The sequence below is a fragment of the Macaca thibetana genome, chromosome 1, assembly GCF_024542745.1.
Source record: "Macaca thibetana thibetana isolate TM-01 chromosome 1, ASM2454274v1, whole genome shotgun sequence".
Classification (NCBI taxonomy): domain Eukaryota; kingdom Metazoa; phylum Chordata; class Mammalia; order Primates; family Cercopithecidae; genus Macaca; species Macaca thibetana.
In genome coordinates, this window is record NC_065578.1 from 26,112,300 (window position 1) to 26,128,721 (window position 16,422).

Sequence of the window (16,422 nt, forward strand, 5' to 3'; positions counted from 1 at the left end):
TCCTGAAGATGGATCATAGGAAAGAAAACCAATGGAGGTTGGGGACCTGGACGTCAATTTCCTAGAAATACAGGAAACTAATGCAAAAGTGAGACCTGGCCAGGCAGGGTGACTCAGGCCTGTAAACCCAGGAATTTGGGAGGCTGAGGTAGGAGGATCCCTTGAGCCCAGGAGTTGGAGATCAGCCTGGGCAACATAGTGAGACCCCTGGGAGTAGGGGAGCTGAAGATCACTTGCACCTGGGAGGTGGAGGCTGCAGTGAGCTAGGATTACACCACTGCACTCCAGCCTGGGCAATAAAGTGTGACCCTGACTTAAAAAAAAGGAGAAAGAGTCCTTTTGCGGGTGTCAACCAGCTCTTAGAGGATGCCATGAAGGCCTTGGGCACACTATGAGAGTACAAGGCGGTGGGTCACTCCCTGCCCACCCCCAAATGCCACACACCGCCCCTCTACCGCATGGGAATCTTTGCGCCTAATCATGTCGTCGCCAGGTCCCACTTCTGGTACTTCGTATCTCAAAGAAGATGAAGGAGTCTTCAGGGGGATTGTCTACTGTGGGCTGGTGTCTGAGAAGTCCCCCCTACGGCTGAAGAACTTCGGCATCTGGCTGTGCTATGACTCCCGCGCGGCACCCACAGCATGTACTGAGAATACCGGGACCTGAACACTGCGGGCACTGTCACCCAGTGCTACAGAGATATGGGCGCCCGGCACCCCGCCTGGACCCATTCCATCCAGATCATGAAGGTGGAGGAGATCGCAGCCAGCAAATGCCCGCCGCCGCCGACAAGAAATTCCACGACTCCAAGATCAAGTTCCTGCTGCCCCATGGGGTCCTGTGCTGTCAGCACAAGCCACACTTCACCACCAGGAGACCCAACACCTTCTTCTAGGTACAGGGCCCTGGCCCGGTATGTGCCCCAAATAAGGTCATGAACGCCCCGGTATTTAAAAAAAAAAAAAAAAAAAGAAAGATTCCGGTCGCGGTGGCTCACATCTGTAATCCCAGCACTTTGGGAGGCTGAGGCGGGCAGATTACCTGAGGTCAGGAGTTCGAGACCAGCCTTGCCAACATGGTGAAACCCCATCTCTACTAAAAATACAAAAATTAGCTGGGCGTGGTGGTGCATCCCTGTGTGTAATCCCAGCTACTCCGGAGGCTGAGGCATGAGAATCGCTTAAACCCAGGATGCAGAGGTTGCAGTGAGCCGAGATCACGCCACTGCACTCCAAATTGGGCAACAGAGTGAGACTTTGTCTCCAAAAAAAAAAAAAAAGAGAGAGAGAGAGAGGCCCTGGGAGTTCATTGTAGAAGGAAAATTAGAATAGGGATGGGGGAAAAGGGTGCATTACAGAAGGTACATCATCCCCTCCCATGCTGGCTTAGGGCTCCTCTGGCTGGGCACTTCTGTTTCTCACTCTGGGCTAGGAATTCTTGTTTTCCAGAGAATTCCCAGTGCCAGGGCATGGGACCTGCTCAGGAAATGGTTGATTCACTGGCTGCATGAATGAATGAATGAATGAATGAATGAATGAATGAATGACATTTGAAGGACAGGTAGCACTTGACTATAGGAAACAGGAGAATGAGTATTCCTGAGAAAATTAAAAATATAATTTAAAATTAAGAAATGAATGCTGGGCACAGTGGCTCATGCCTGTTATCCCAGCACTTTGGGAGGCCGAGGCAGGCGAATCACCTGAGGTCGAGAGTTCAAGACCAGCCTGACCAACATGGAGAAACCCTTCTCTACTAAAAATACAAAATTAGGTGGGCATGGTGGCACATGCCTATAATCCCAGCTACTCAGGAGGCTGAGGCAGGAGCATCACTTGAACCTGGGAGGCGTAGGTTGCGATGAGCTGAGATCATGCCATTGCATTCCAGCCTGGGCAACGACAGCAAAACTCCATCTCAAAAAAAAAAAAAAAAAAAAAAAAAAAAAAAAAAAATTTGTTATAAAGATCACCTAATCCTGAAGCTAAGCTATGAGTGAGGCAGAAGAATAGGGCCTGGGGGCAGGGAACCTAAGGACTTCCTAGAACTAAATCAAATGGAGACACTTCAGCTATGAGAGGAAATATCCTCCTCATTTACATAGGGTGTACATCAAGTAAATAACTTTGTAACTTTACTTCATCCTCTTCATTTACATAAGGACTACACCAAGTAACCAATGGAAACCTCTAGAGGGTATTTAAAACCCTGAAGATTATGTAACGGGGCTCTTGAGCCCCTAAATCCGGCCCCGTTCCCACCATGTGGAGTGTGCTTTCATTTTCAATAAATCTCTTCTTTTGTTGTTTTATTCTTTCCTTGCTTTGTTTGTGTGTTTTGTCCAGTTCTTTGTTCAAGATGCCAAAAACCTGGACACCCTCCACTGGTTACATGAGGATGCAAAGGCATAAGAATCATATAATGGGCAAGCTGCGGTGGCCTACACCTGTAATCCTAGCACTTTGGGAGTGGGAGGAGAGCTGATCAGGAGGTCAGGAGTTCAAGACCAGCCTGGCACATAATGAAACCTCATCTCTACTAAAAATTTAAAAATTAGCTGGGCATGGTGGTGCGCAGCTGTAATCCCAGCTACTCAGGAGGCTGAAGCAGGAGAATTGCTTGAACCCAGGAGGCAGAGGTTTCAGTGAGCCGAGATGGCACCACTGCACTCCAGCCTGGGCGACAGAGCAAGACTCCATCTCAAACAAACAAATAAATCTGATAGAGAATTGAAGACATTTGGCTAATTAACATTTTTGTAGTTAAAGCTCTTAGTCTTGATTAAAGTAAAATAAGAAGTATTATAGGCTGGGCACAGTGGCTCACGCCTGTAATCCTAGCACTTTGGGAGGCCAAGGCGGGTGGATCACAAGGTCAGGAGTTTGAGACCAGCCTAGCCAATATGCTGAAACTCTGTCTCTAATAAAAATACAAAAATTAGCCAGGCGTGGTGGTGGGTGCCTGTAGTCCCAGCTACTCGGGAGGCTTAGGCAGGAGAATTGCTTGAATCCGGGAGGCGAAGGTCGCAGTGAGCTGAGATAGCACCGCTGTACTCCAGCCTGGGCGACAGAGTAAGACTCCATCTCAAAAAAAAAAAAAAAAAAAGTCCTGGAAAGAAACACATTGGCAGTTTGGCCATTCTCTTTTAAATACAGTTAAGCATGAAGCCAGATTTGGTGTGGAGCCAAATTTCACATACATGCTTGCATTGCTTCATATTATGTTTACTGTTTTGCCTGGATAGTGCTGGCACTGGAGTACGTATTTGTCATGTGCCTGGAGTGAATTTCTTGATTGCACTAGACTTATGGTGATATTGTGGACTTCAGGATATTCAATTGTGTATCAGGAATAAAATATTCATTATGTGTGTTTTTTGGGGCCCTGGGTAACACTGTAGCTTCCAGAGTAGACTGAGTAGGAAAATTAAGGGTTGGTTGTTTGTTTGCTTCTAATTTTCATTCATTTGCTGTTTATTGTCCTCTGAGCTTTACTTGTGTATGCATACATATAAAACCATGATTTTTTTTTAGTTTCTAGTGGAAGGTTTTTATTTGGTTCTATGAATAGTTATTTTGTTTCCTATGCATTTCTAGCAAGTCATCATTTGTTCCATTTATCTGGAATTCCTAAGCTACCTCTGCTAGGCCTGCAGGAATTAATGGAAAACACCAACTATTTAACCTTAAACTAACTTTTTGGAGTTTAGGCTTCCTGATACTTTAAGTGTGTTAAGTATACTTTCATAGATAGAATTTGAGTCATATTTCTCTATCTGCCTAGTTTCTCCAAAATTTCTAAACTATTTGTGAATATTCTTAATTCATGGCAATGTGTTCGTTTGCATACAGTTGAGCAGGGTTGCTAGGGCTGCTCAGAGAGAACCCAGAAACCTGACATGCAGGCAAAAGGGTAAGAACTTCTTACCTTACTCTGGTCTCTCTCTCTCTGTGCAAACTGGTTTAATGAAGGATAAAAGTCACTGTTCATCGCCTCTGTAAAGTTTTGATTATTACAAAAAAGAATTCTGGGGCTGGTCTTAAGTTGTAGTGAATTTGGTGTGCTTTGTGTTTTTCTGTATTGTTCTGTCATAAAGAGGGGTACCTTAGGATAAAATGCATGCCTAGGACCCCATAGGTCTTCAAGATGGCCCAGCAAACTGGTCAGTCATGTCCTTGGGAGGCTGACCTTTAGTAACCACGTGGCCATGCTTTCTCTTTTCACAATGGCAGCCTAGGTTTAGAGTTCAATTCCTGGCTTAGGGAATGAGTCCTTTGTTTTCTGTCTGTCTGTGTATTTATATGTCTTCTATATAAACTATAGAAGAGCTTTAATTAATTAGTTTAATAAAAGCTTAAATAAAATATTTTGTCAGAAAAGGGAAAGGTGTAATACCTTTTATTTAGTTTATGTGACTTAAGTAATCTTTGGGAAATAAAGTTTTTTGTTTATTTATTTGTTTGTTTTGTGAGATGGAATCTTGCTCTGTCACCCAGGCTGGAGTGTAGTGGCATGATCTGCAACCTCTGCTTCCTAGGTTCAAGCAATTTTCCTGCCTCAGCCTCCTGAGTACCCGAGTAGCTGGGATTACCGGTGTGCACCACCATGCCTGCCTTTTTTTTTTTTTTTTTTGGCAGAGACTGGATTTCACATGTTGGCCAGGCTGGTCTCAAACTCCTGACCTCAGGTGATACACCCACCTTGGCCTCCCAAAGTGCTGGGATTACAGGCATGAACCACAGAGTCTGGCCAAAGAGAGTTTAAAGATTATTGGTAAAATAAAAATATCTTCAAAAATGTGAACATTGGCCGGGCGCGGTGGCTCAAGCCTGTAATCCCAGCACTTTGGGAGGCCGAGACGGGCAGATCACGAGGTCAGGAGATCGAGAGACGATCCCGGCTAACACGGTGAAACCCCGTCTCTACTAAAAAATACAAAAAAATAGCCGGGCGAGGTGGCGGGCGCCTGTAGTCCCAGCCACTCGGGAGGCTGAGGCAGGAGAATGGCGTAAAACCCGGGAGGCGGAGCTTGCAGTGAGCTGAGATCCGGCCACTGCACTCCAGCCTGGGTGACAGAGCAAGACTCCGTCTCAAAAAAAAAAAAAAAAAAAAAAAAAGTGAACATTTGGTCTAAATTATGCAGGTCAGATATTAGGTTTGCTAAATGCTTTATGGTCATAAGCTGATTCTTTGATTTTTAAAGATTGTTTAATTTATTTTGGAACATTAGATTCTATATAAGGCCTGGGGACATGTGAAATTAGCCATGCCCCCTAGCTATGCAAAGAAGGTTATAAAGAAAAGAGCTTTTACATAAGAAAGGATCTTTTATGGTAAATTCTTGTCCTAAAGTAAAATAACTGGTTGTTCAAAAAGGGGGGGTGTTGGCGAAGCACAGTGACTCACACCTGTAATCCCAGCACTTTGGGAGGCCAAGGGGGGTGGATCATGAGGTCAGGAGTTCAAGATCAGCCTGACCAACTTGGTGAAACCCCATCTCTACTAAAAATACTATATATATATATATATATATATATATATATATATATATATATATATATTCGAGTGTGGTGACACACGCCTATAATCCCAGCTACTCAGGAGAGGCTGAGGCAGGAGAATTGCTTGAACCTGGGAGGCAGAGGTTGCGGTGAGCTGAGATCATGCCATTGCACTCCAGCCTGGGTGACAAAGCGAGACTCCATTTCAGAAAAAAAAGAAAAAGAAAAAGAAAAAAGGCCAGGTGCAGAGGCTCATGTCTGTAATCCCAGCACTTTGGGAAGCTGAGGAGGGTGGATCATGAGGTCAGGAGATTGAGACCATCCTGGCCAACATGGTGAAATCCCATCTGTACTAAAAATACAAAAACTAAAAATACAAAAATACCACTGGGCGTGGTCATGGGCGCCTATAATCCCAGCTACTCAGGAGGCTGGGGCAGGAGAATGACGTGAACCTGGGAGGCAGAGGTTGCAGTGAGCCAAGATCATGCCACTGCACTCCAGCCTGGTGACAGAGCAAGACTCTGTCTCAAAAAAAAAAAAAAAAAAAAAAAAAAAAAAAAAAAGGGATGTTTAGGACAAGTCAGAAAGTCCAAGCATGTCCTACACGGTCTGTGTAAGTCATGAAAGGATTTATTTATTTATTTATTTATTGAGACGGAGTTCACTCTTGTCACCCAGGCTGGAGTGCAATGGCGTGATCTCAGCTCACTGCAACCTCCGCCTCCTGGGTTCAACCCTGAGTAGCTGGGATTACAGGTGCCCACCAGTATGCCTGGCTAATTTTTGTATTTTTAGTAGAGACAGGGTTTCACCATGTTGGCCAGGCTCATCTTGAACTCCTGACCTCAGGTGATCTGCCTGCCTTGGCCTCCCAAAGTGCTGAGATTACAGGCATGAGCCATTGCACCCAGCTGTGAAAGAATTTATGAGAGAATTTATGCAAGAAATGTTTAACAATTTAAAAATGATTAGTCCTCATAACTACTTCAAAAAATGCCACCATGACTCTTTCTTTTTTTTTTTTTTTTTTTTTTTTTTGAGACGGAGTCTCACTCTGTCGCCCAGGCTGGAGTGCAGTGGCCGGATCTCAGCTCACTGCAAGCTTCGCCTCCTGGGTTCACGCCATTCTCCTGCCTCAGCCTCCTGAGTAGCTGGGACTACAGGCGTCTGCCACATCGTCCGGCTAGTTTTTTGTATTTTTTAGTAGAGATGGGGTTTCACCATGTTAGCCAGGATGGTCTCGATCTCCTGACCTCGTGATCCACCCGTCTCGGCCTCCCAAAGTGCTGGGATTACAGGCTTGAGCCACCGCGCCCGGCCCACCATGACTCTTTCACTGTACAACTTGCCTGCCTTACAGGTAGCTAAGGCCTGGGACACATGGCGTTAGATGCTGGAAAGAGTCAGACCTCATCTGCACTTCTGTCTGGGTCTAGGCTCCACACCTAATACATAATTAAAATTCCTAACTTACCAAGGTTTTCACCAAAAGTAAAAGTCGCTAAGAGTTAACATTGTAACCTGTAATTGAGAATACTGAAGAAACAGTTTTACGTGCAAGTATGTAAGAAAACTGAAATGTGTTTTTGTAAAAGATTATAAACAGGTGTGGTAATATGGATTTTTTTGCCTGAAGAGTTAAAAGATTGTTTTAAGTTAGGATAAAGCTAAAGGTTTGAACAAGTTGTGAAAGGTTTGTAAAAAAATTAATCTTGTAAAAAATTCTGGGCTGAGTGCGATGGCTCACGCTTATAATCCTAGCACTTTGGGAGGCCAAGGCTGGTGAATCACCTGAGGTGAGGTCTAGAGTTCGAGACCACCCTGGCCAACAGGGTAAAACCTCATCTCTACTAAAAATACAAAAATTAGCTGGGCATGGTGGCATGAACCTGTAGTCCCAGTTACTCAGGAGGCTGAGGCAGGAGAATCACTTGAACCTGGGAGGCAGGGGTTGCAATGAGCCGAGATCACACCACTGTGCACCATCCGGGCAACAGAACGAGATTAGGTCTTTAAAAAAAAAAAAAAAGAGAGACTTTGAGACCAGCCTGGCCAACATGGTAAAACCTCCTCTCTACTAAAAATAAAAAATTAGCTGGGCATGGTGGCAGATACCTGTAATCCCAGCTACTTGGGAGGCTGAGGCACAAGAATTACTTGAACCCAAGAGGCAGAGGTTACAGTGCGCTGAGATTGCACCATTGCACTCCAGCCCAGGCAACAGAGCAAAAACTCCATCTCAAAATAATAATAATAATAAGTTAAAGGTTTAAAACACTTAATATTATGAAATAGAATTCCAGGTTACCATAAGTCATTCATTTAGCCAAAATGGTGACTAACAGACTTTTGAAAGGCAAAAACCTTTACTTATTGATAGAGGGAAGACTTAGCTTTCCAAACATTCTATCTCTTGTCTTTCCCTTCTTTTTTTTTTTCCCCAGTAGTTTATTCAAAAGGCAAACAAAAATCTTTCATTGTCTTTTAAAATTACGTGGAAATCTTGTTCAAGAGAGAAAGCCAAATTTTCATTCTTGCATTACTGTGTTATTAATGTCAACCCCAAACCCAATTTTTAATAAAACCTTATAGACAAATCTTTCCAATTTTTTTTTTTTTTTACTTATTTAACTTTATTGGCCGGGCATGGTGGCTCAAGCCTGTAATCCCAGCACTTTGGGAGGCCGAGATGGGCAGATCATGAGGTCAGGACATTGAGACCATCCTGGCTAACACGGTGAAACCCCGTCTCTACTAAAAAATACAAAAAAACTAGCTGGGCGAGGTGGCGGGCGCCTGTAGTCCCAGCTACACGGGAGGCTGAGGCAGGAGAATGGCGTAAGCCTGGGAGGCGGAGTTTGTAGTGAGCTGAGATCCGGCCACTGCACTCCAGCCCGGGCGACAGAGCAAGACTCCGTCTCAAAAAACAAACAAACAAACAAACAAACAAACAAACAAACAAAAAAACTTTATTAACTCACCTTTAACTTATTTAATAGGCATCCCAAAATCAAATTTCTGCTTCAAAATTCTCTTTTCTTTTCTTTTTTTCTTTAAGAGAGAGTCTCACTCTGTTGACCAGGCTGGAGTGCAGTGGTGCTATCTTGGCTCACAGCAACCTCCACCTTCCAATGATTCTCCTGCCTCAGCCTCCCGAGTAGCTGGGACTACAGGTGCACACCATGCCAGGCTAATTTTTTGTATTTTTAGTAGAGACAGGGTTTCACCATGTTGGTCAGGCTGGTCTTGAACTCCTGACCTCAGGTGATTTGCCCATCTCGACCTTCCAAAATGCTGGGATTATAAAAGTTTCTTTTCTGACCTAACTTTGAGATACCATAGCATGCTCCTGAAGCATTCAAAAGAGAAGTAAACAGGCTTATTTGATATGTTTAGTTCCCTGGGAAGCACTGTCAAAATAAAAAAAGTTTAATCTTTTTCAAGTTATACTTTAGTAAATACTAATGTATGTTAGAAAATTGCATGGGATTTCTAAAATTCTAAATGTCTGAGTATATGCTATCAATCATAATTATGTTTATTATGTTGAGTTACTGTAGACCACAGAAATAAGCAAATTTCCTTGTATAAAACTGCTAACTTAAGTAGAACAAAAATTAATTGAATACCAAGAAAATACATTCCCAGATTTGCATGCTAAATCAGCTGATACTGAAATTGTTTAGATATACAATTTGAATAAACTCCATGGTCTAAGTGAAATTACCTGTGATAACCCATTCGTTATCAGTGCTATGCACCTAAATTGGAGAAACAACTGATATTCAAAAGGACATAAGTTCAATGTTAAGCATGGACTCATGGTGAACCAACGCAGCCACCTGTCCTTCCTGAGTCCTTAAAGCTTTCGTTAGTAAAGGTTATGCATTCCATGACTCATCATGGAAAAGATAAAATGATCCAAATTAAATATATATTGGTGTGCTGACTTATACATTGCTAATTCAGTTTATAACCAATGTTTGGTTTGTCAAATTCATATTCTCGGGAAGACAGTCAAAGCTTCAGGTCACTCGCCTTGGCCTCCCAAAGTGCTAGGATTACAGGCATGAGCCACTGCACTTGGCCCCAAAGCTTCAGGTACATTTAAACATTTCAATTGTCATTTTCAATGCCTGTTTTCTGGTTACACAATAGCTTTCCCATGCAAGAGGGCTGATTTTATAACAGTAGATTATTATGCTACAGTGTATTTTCACCAGGTAAAGAAAGTTTTTTATAGTTCACTGATAGGACAATCAACCCCTTCACAATCTAGAACCCAAAAATTGGATCTTCTGAGAACATCAGAGAAAGACTCCCCTTGCCATCCACACTACAGCAAAACTGTGGGACCTTGAACTTTGGATTCATAATCTCACAACTGAGAAGGGTCCCTCCACATTCTTGGAACTGTACACCCATTAGAATCCTTAAGATAACGCTAAAGAAGTTTCTCCCCAGAAGAAGATGGCATCCTTGGTGTGAACAGCTTTTCCCAAGATCATGGATCAAGACTTCTCTACAGGCTGGGAGCGATGGCTCACGCCTGAAATCCCAGCACTTTGGGAGTCCAAGGCGGGAGGATCACGAGGTCAGGAGTTCAGGACCAGCCTGGCCAACATGACGAAACCCCGTCTCTACTAAAAATACAAAAAATTAACCAAGTGTGGTGGTGCATGCCTGTAATCCCAGCTACTTGGGAGGCTGAGGTAGAAGAATCGCTTGAACCCAGGAGGCGGAGGTTACAGTGAGCCGAAATGATGCCATTTCACTCCAGCCTGGGCAACAGGGCAAGACTCCGTCTCAAAAAAGAAATAAATAAAGACTTCTCTATCATCGTGAGACTCAAGACTTCTCTACTATCTTTTTTTTTTTTTTTTTTTTTTTTTTTTTTTTTGAGACGGAGTCTCACTCTGTCGCCCAGGCTGGAGTGCGGTGGCCGGATCTCAGCTCACTGCAAGCTCCGCCTCCTGGGTTCACGCCATTCTCCTGCCTCAGCCTCCCGAGTAGCTGGGACTACAGGCACCCGCCACCTCGCCCGGCTAATTTTTTGTATTTTTTAGTAGAGACGGGGTTTCACCGTGTTAGCCAGGATGGTCTCGATCTCCTGAGCTCGTGATCCGCCCGTCTCGACTTCTCTACTATCTTGAGACTCTTTGAATATTTTTCCCTTGCTTATGCCTCTGTGAACAATAGAAATGGAAAAGGGGTCTGTTGTGTGCACTTGTGGGGCATACTTTTATGTATGAAGGGTTTTGCAGCCAGCCTTATAAATGGATAAGATCATACTTTGACAGATAAAAGATGAAGGCCAATGTAAGTGAGAAACTTTAATGATACATACATTGCCTCATAATCAGTCAGAAACATAAAATTGGCTCACTCTCCTTCACCCACACAGTGGGTTAAAGAGAACATTGTCAGGAGCCTTCATTCTTCTGAAAGGGCATCATTTGTTAGGTCCTTTTCCCATGGTTTGGAAATGCAGTGATTAGACATGTATCCCTCATGATAGGCTCTATAGCAGATTCTACTGCAAAGGCTATAGCTACATGATAGACTTTATTTATTTTATTTTATTTTATTTTATTTTTGAAACCGAGTCTTACTCTGTCACCAAGGCTGGAGTGCAGTGGCACAATCTCGACTCACCACAACCTTTGCTTCCTGGGTTCAAGCAATTCTCCTTCCTCAGCCTCCAAAGTAGCTGGGATTACAGGGGCCCACCACCATCCCTGACTAATTTTTGTGCTTTTAGTAGAGACAGGGTTTCACCATGTTGGTCAGGCTGGTCTCAAACTCCTGACCTCAAGTGATCTGCCCGCCTTGGCCTCCCAAAGTGCTGGGATTACAGGCCACACGATAGACTTTAAATTCTCTTGTGAAAGTTGGAATTGGCTGAACAAGGAAATATCTGTGCAACTGCTGCTACTTGTGGCCTATGGAAAAATACATCAAATGAAAATTATAGAGATTCAGTGGTAGGGGATTAGCAAAGAGATTGCTTAGTTAGGTGAATAGACTCTTTAGCTCATTCTTTTTTTTTTTTTTTTTTTTTTGAGACGGAGTCTTGCTCTGTAGCCCGGGCTGGAGTGCAGTGGCCGGATCTCAGCTCACTGCAAGCTCCGCCTCCCAGGTTTAGGCCATTCTCCTGCCTCAGCCTCCGGAGTAGCTGGGACTACAGGCGCCCGCCACCTCGCCCGGCTAGTTTTTTGTATTTTTAGTAGAGACGGGGTTTCACGGTGTTAGCCAGGATGGTCTCGATCTCCTGACCTCGTGATCCGCCCGTCTCGGCCTCCCAAAGTGCTGGGATTACAGGCTTGAGCCACCGCGCCCGGCCAGCTCATTCTTTGATCTATTTGATTATGGGAGATTTGGTTTATGGGGACCCTGGGTAAGGAGCATACTCCAAACCCTCGGTGTGCTGTACTCTCTCAAAGGTTTGAAATATTTGCATGCAGCTATCTCTAGAATGTCAAGTGGTCTCTCTTCAACTGGAATGACAAGAGCTGAAAGAAATGTGTGACCATGAGGATACTGTAACCGATGAATGATGTGCTGAGACCAGAAACTCAAAACGATGGTAACTGACAGTAGCACTAAGGCCCTAAGTTTTGGTCACTCTCACCTAAGTGAGAACCTGACCAAAAAGGGGGAATTTTTAAAAACAAAATTATGAGAGGCCATTGTTTTGGATTGAGCTCATGCACTAGGCCCCCATAGACCAAACTAGACCAAAATGGAGTCGCTCATGCTAAGACTTTAAGGAAACACATAGGTCCTAGAACAGGCAACAGACCAGGTTTTGTTTTTCTCCTGCAGATCTGTATAACAAACATTCCTGACAGCATAGCTATCCACCCTATGAAGTTACCATTAATTCTTTTTTTTTTTTTTTTTTTTTTTTTTTTTTTTTTTTTTTTTTTTGACGGAGTCTCGCTGTGTCGCCCAGGCTGGAGTGCAGTGGCCGGATCTCAGCTCACTGCAAGCTCTGCCTCCCGGGTTTTTACGCCATTCTCCTGCCTCAGCCTCCCGAGTAGCCGGGACTACAGGCGCCCGCCACCTCGCCCGGCTAGTTTTTTGTATTTTTTAGTAGAGACGGGGTTTCACCGTGTTAGCCAGGATGGTCTCGAACTCCTGACCTCGTGATCCACCCGTCTCGGCCTCCCAAAGTGCTGGGATTACAGGCTTGAGCCACTGCGCCCGGCCACCATTAATTCTTTTAACCAAATTCATTTCCTCTTGCCCAGAGACAATCAAGCTTCAGATGATCACGTGACAACTGTTCCAGCCAGTTCCAGGTGAAGACACCATCCCTGGCCTTCAAGGAGCTACCCCGTCTCCACTAGACAGAGCAGGGTGAGAGTTCTATGGTCCCCAATAGGTAGGCACTATGCCCCAAGCCAGGATGAAGCAGTTACAGAAAAAACACCATCGGTCCCTCTGCCTCCTATAAAGATTTATAGGAATCATGTCTTTCAAGGGGGAAATGAGGCAGGAGAATAGGGCCTGGAGACAGGGAACCTAAGGACTTCCTAGAACTAAATCAAATGGAAACACTTCAGCTATGACAGGAAATATCCTCTTCATTTACATAGGGTGTACACAGAATAAATGACTTTTTTTTTTTTTTTTTTTTTTTTTTTGAGAGGAGTCTCTCTTTGTTGCTCAGGCTGGAGTGCAGTGGCGCAATCTTGGCTTACTGCAACCTCAGTCTCCTTGGTTCAAGCGATTCTCCTGCCTTAGCCTCCCAAGTAGCAGGGATTACAGCATGTGCTACCACGTCTGGCTAATTTTTTTTTTCTTTTGAGACAGAATTTCACTCTTGTTGCCCAGGCTGGAGTGCAATGGCACAATCTCAGCTCACTGCAACCACCACCTCCCGGGTTCAAGCAATTCTCCTGCCTCAGCCTGCCAAGTAGCTGGGATTACAGGCACCCACTACCACGCCCAGCTAATTTTTGTATTTTTAGTAGAGAGGGGTTTCACCATGTTGGCCAGGCTGGTCTTGAAATCCTGACCTCGAGATCTGCCCGCCTCGGCCTCCCAAAGTGCTGGGATTACAGGTGTGAGCCACCGCACCTGGCTTTTTTTTGTTTTTTTTTTTTTTTGAGACGGAGTTTCATTCTTGTTGCCCAGGCTGGAGTGCAATGAAACGATCTCGTCTCACCACAACCTCCGCCTCCAGGGTTCAAGCGATTCTCCTGCTTCAGGCTCCCGAGCACCTGGGATTACAGGCATGCACCACCACGCCTAGCTAGTTCTTGTATTTTTTAGTAGAGACCAGGTTTCTCCATGTTGGTCAGGCTGGTCTTGAACTCCCGACCTCAGGTGATCCGCCCGCCTTGGCCTCCCAAAGTGCTGGGATTACAGGCATAAGCCACCACGCCCAGCCTTAATTTTTGTGTTTTTAGTAGAGATGGGGTTTCACCATGTTGGCCAGGCTGGTCTTGAACTCCTGACCTCAAGCGGTCCACCCTCCTCAGCCTCCCAAAGGATTACAGGTGTGAGCCACCGTGCCTGGCCAATAACTTTGTAACTTTACTTCATCCTCTTCATTTACATAGGGGCTACACCAAGTAACCAATGGAAACCTCTAGAGGGTATTTAAATCCCAAAAAATTCTGTAATGGGGCTCTTGAGCCCTATGTCCAGGCCCACTCCCACCCTGTGGAATGTACTTTCATTTTCTTTTTTTTTTTTTTTTTTTTTTTTTTTTGAGACGGAGTCTTGCTCTGTCACCCAGGCTGGAGTGCAGTGGCCGGATCTCAGTTCACTGCAAGCTCCGCCTCCCGGGTTTACGCCATTCTTCTGCCTCAGCCTCCCGAGTAGCTGGGACTACAGGCGCCCGCCACTGCGCCTGGCTAGTTTTTTGTATTTTTAGTAGAGACGGGGTTTCACCGTGTTAGCCAGGATGGTCTCGATCTCCTGACCTCGTGATCCGCCCGCCTCGGCCTCCCAAAGTGCTGGGATTACAGGCTTGAGCCACCGCGCCCGGCCGTACTTTCATTTTCAATAAATCTTTGCTTTTTTTTCTTTTTCTTTTTTTTTATTTTTTTATTTTTTATTTTGAGAGGGAGTCTCGCTCTGTCGCCAGGCTGGAGTGCAATGATTCTCTCGGCTGACTGCAACCTCCGACTCCTGGGTTCAAGTGATTCTCTGCCTCAGCCTCCTGAGTAGCTGGGATTACAGGTGTGCACCACCATGCCCAGCTAATTTTTGTATTTTTAGTAGAGACAGGGTTTCATTCATGTTGGCCAGGCTGGTCTCTATCTCCTGCCCTCATGATCCACCTGCCTCGGCCTCCCAAAGTGCTGGGATTACAGGTGTGAGCCACTGCACCCAGCAAATCTGTGCTTTTGTTGCTTCATTCTTTCCTTGCTTTGTGTGTTTTGTCCAATTCTTTGTTCAAGACGCCAAGAACCTGGACACCCTCTACCAGTTACACGAGGATGCAAAGGCATAAGAATGATATAATGGGCAAGCTGCGGTGGCTCACACCTGTAATCTCAGCATTTTGGGAGGTGGAGGAGAGCTGATCACGAGGTCAGGAGTTCGAAACCAGCCTGACCAACATAGTGAAATCTCATCTCTACTAAAAACACAAAAATTGGTCGGGTGTGGTGGTGCACAGCTATAGTCCCAGCTACTCGGGAGGCTGAGGCAGGAGAATCGCTTGAACCTGGGAGGCAGAGGTTTCAGTGAGCCGAGATGGCACCACTGCACTCCAGCCTGGGCAACATAGCTAGACTCCATCTCGGAAAACACACACACACACACACACACACACACACACACACACACACACACACAAAACATACTTTTTTCTTTTCTTTTTTTTTTTTTTTTTTGAGACAGAGTTTCACTCTGTTGACCAGGCTAGAGTGCAGTGGTGCAATCTCGGCTCACTGCAAGTTCCACCTTCCAGGTTCACACCATTCTCCTGCCTCAGCCTCCCAAGTAGCTGTGACTACAGGCACCTGCCACCACGTCTGGCTAATTTTTTTGTATTTTTAGTAGAGACAGAGTTTCACCGTGTTAGCCAGGATGGTCTCGATCTCCTGACCTCGTGATCCACCCGCCTTGGCCTCCCAAAGTGCTGGGATTACAGGTGTGAGCCACCGCACCTGGCCAACAAAACATACTTTTTAATAATTAAAAGAAAATCACCTAATCCAAACTCTGCTACCACCACCCACCACCCTACACCCAAATCCACCCAGTGCTCAAATATATCTAACACAAGCCATGTATATAATTGAACACATTCTGGTAACTACCAAAAAAGTAAAAAGAAAGAGGTGAAATTAATTTTAATAATATATTTTATTTAACTCAGCAAATCTGAAATATTTTATCTTTCAACATGATATGATTATAAAAAATTGTTAAGGAGATTTTTTTGTATTAAATCGTCTTGCCGGGTGTGGTGGCTCATGCCTGTAATCCTAGCACTTGGGAGGCCAAGGTGGGCGGATTGTATGAGTCTAGGAGTTCGAGACCACCCTGGGCAAGATGGCAAGACTCTGTCTCTACAAAAAATAGAAAAATTAGTTGGGCATGGTGGTACATGCCTGTAGTCCCAGCTACTCAGGAGGCTGATGTGGGAGGACTGCTTGAGCCCAGGTCAAGGCTGCAGTGCGCCATGATCAAGCCACTGCACTCCAGCCTGGGTGACAGAGCAAGACCCTGTCTCAAAAATAGTCAGCATCATAATAAATAATAAATGTAAAAAATCATCTCCATGTAGACCATTTCATGTGCTCATCAGCCACATGGGGCTGGTGAATGAAGCACAGACTTACAGGGATCCTATTCCATCCTCAGACCACTCTGATAGGAAGTTTTCCCCTAAATGGTAAAATAATGCTGACTTTGTTTCTTCTTCTTCTTCTTTTTTTTTTTTTTTTTTTTT

General features: G+C 44.7%; 1 pseudogene; it reads left to right on the top strand.

Annotated features, from left to right (window-relative positions):
• The first annotated feature begins 371 nt into the window (after positions 1–371).
• Positions 372–895, top strand: LOC126958279 (60S ribosomal protein L18a-like; annotated as a pseudogene).
• The last annotated feature ends 15,527 nt before the right edge of the window (positions 896–16,422 follow it).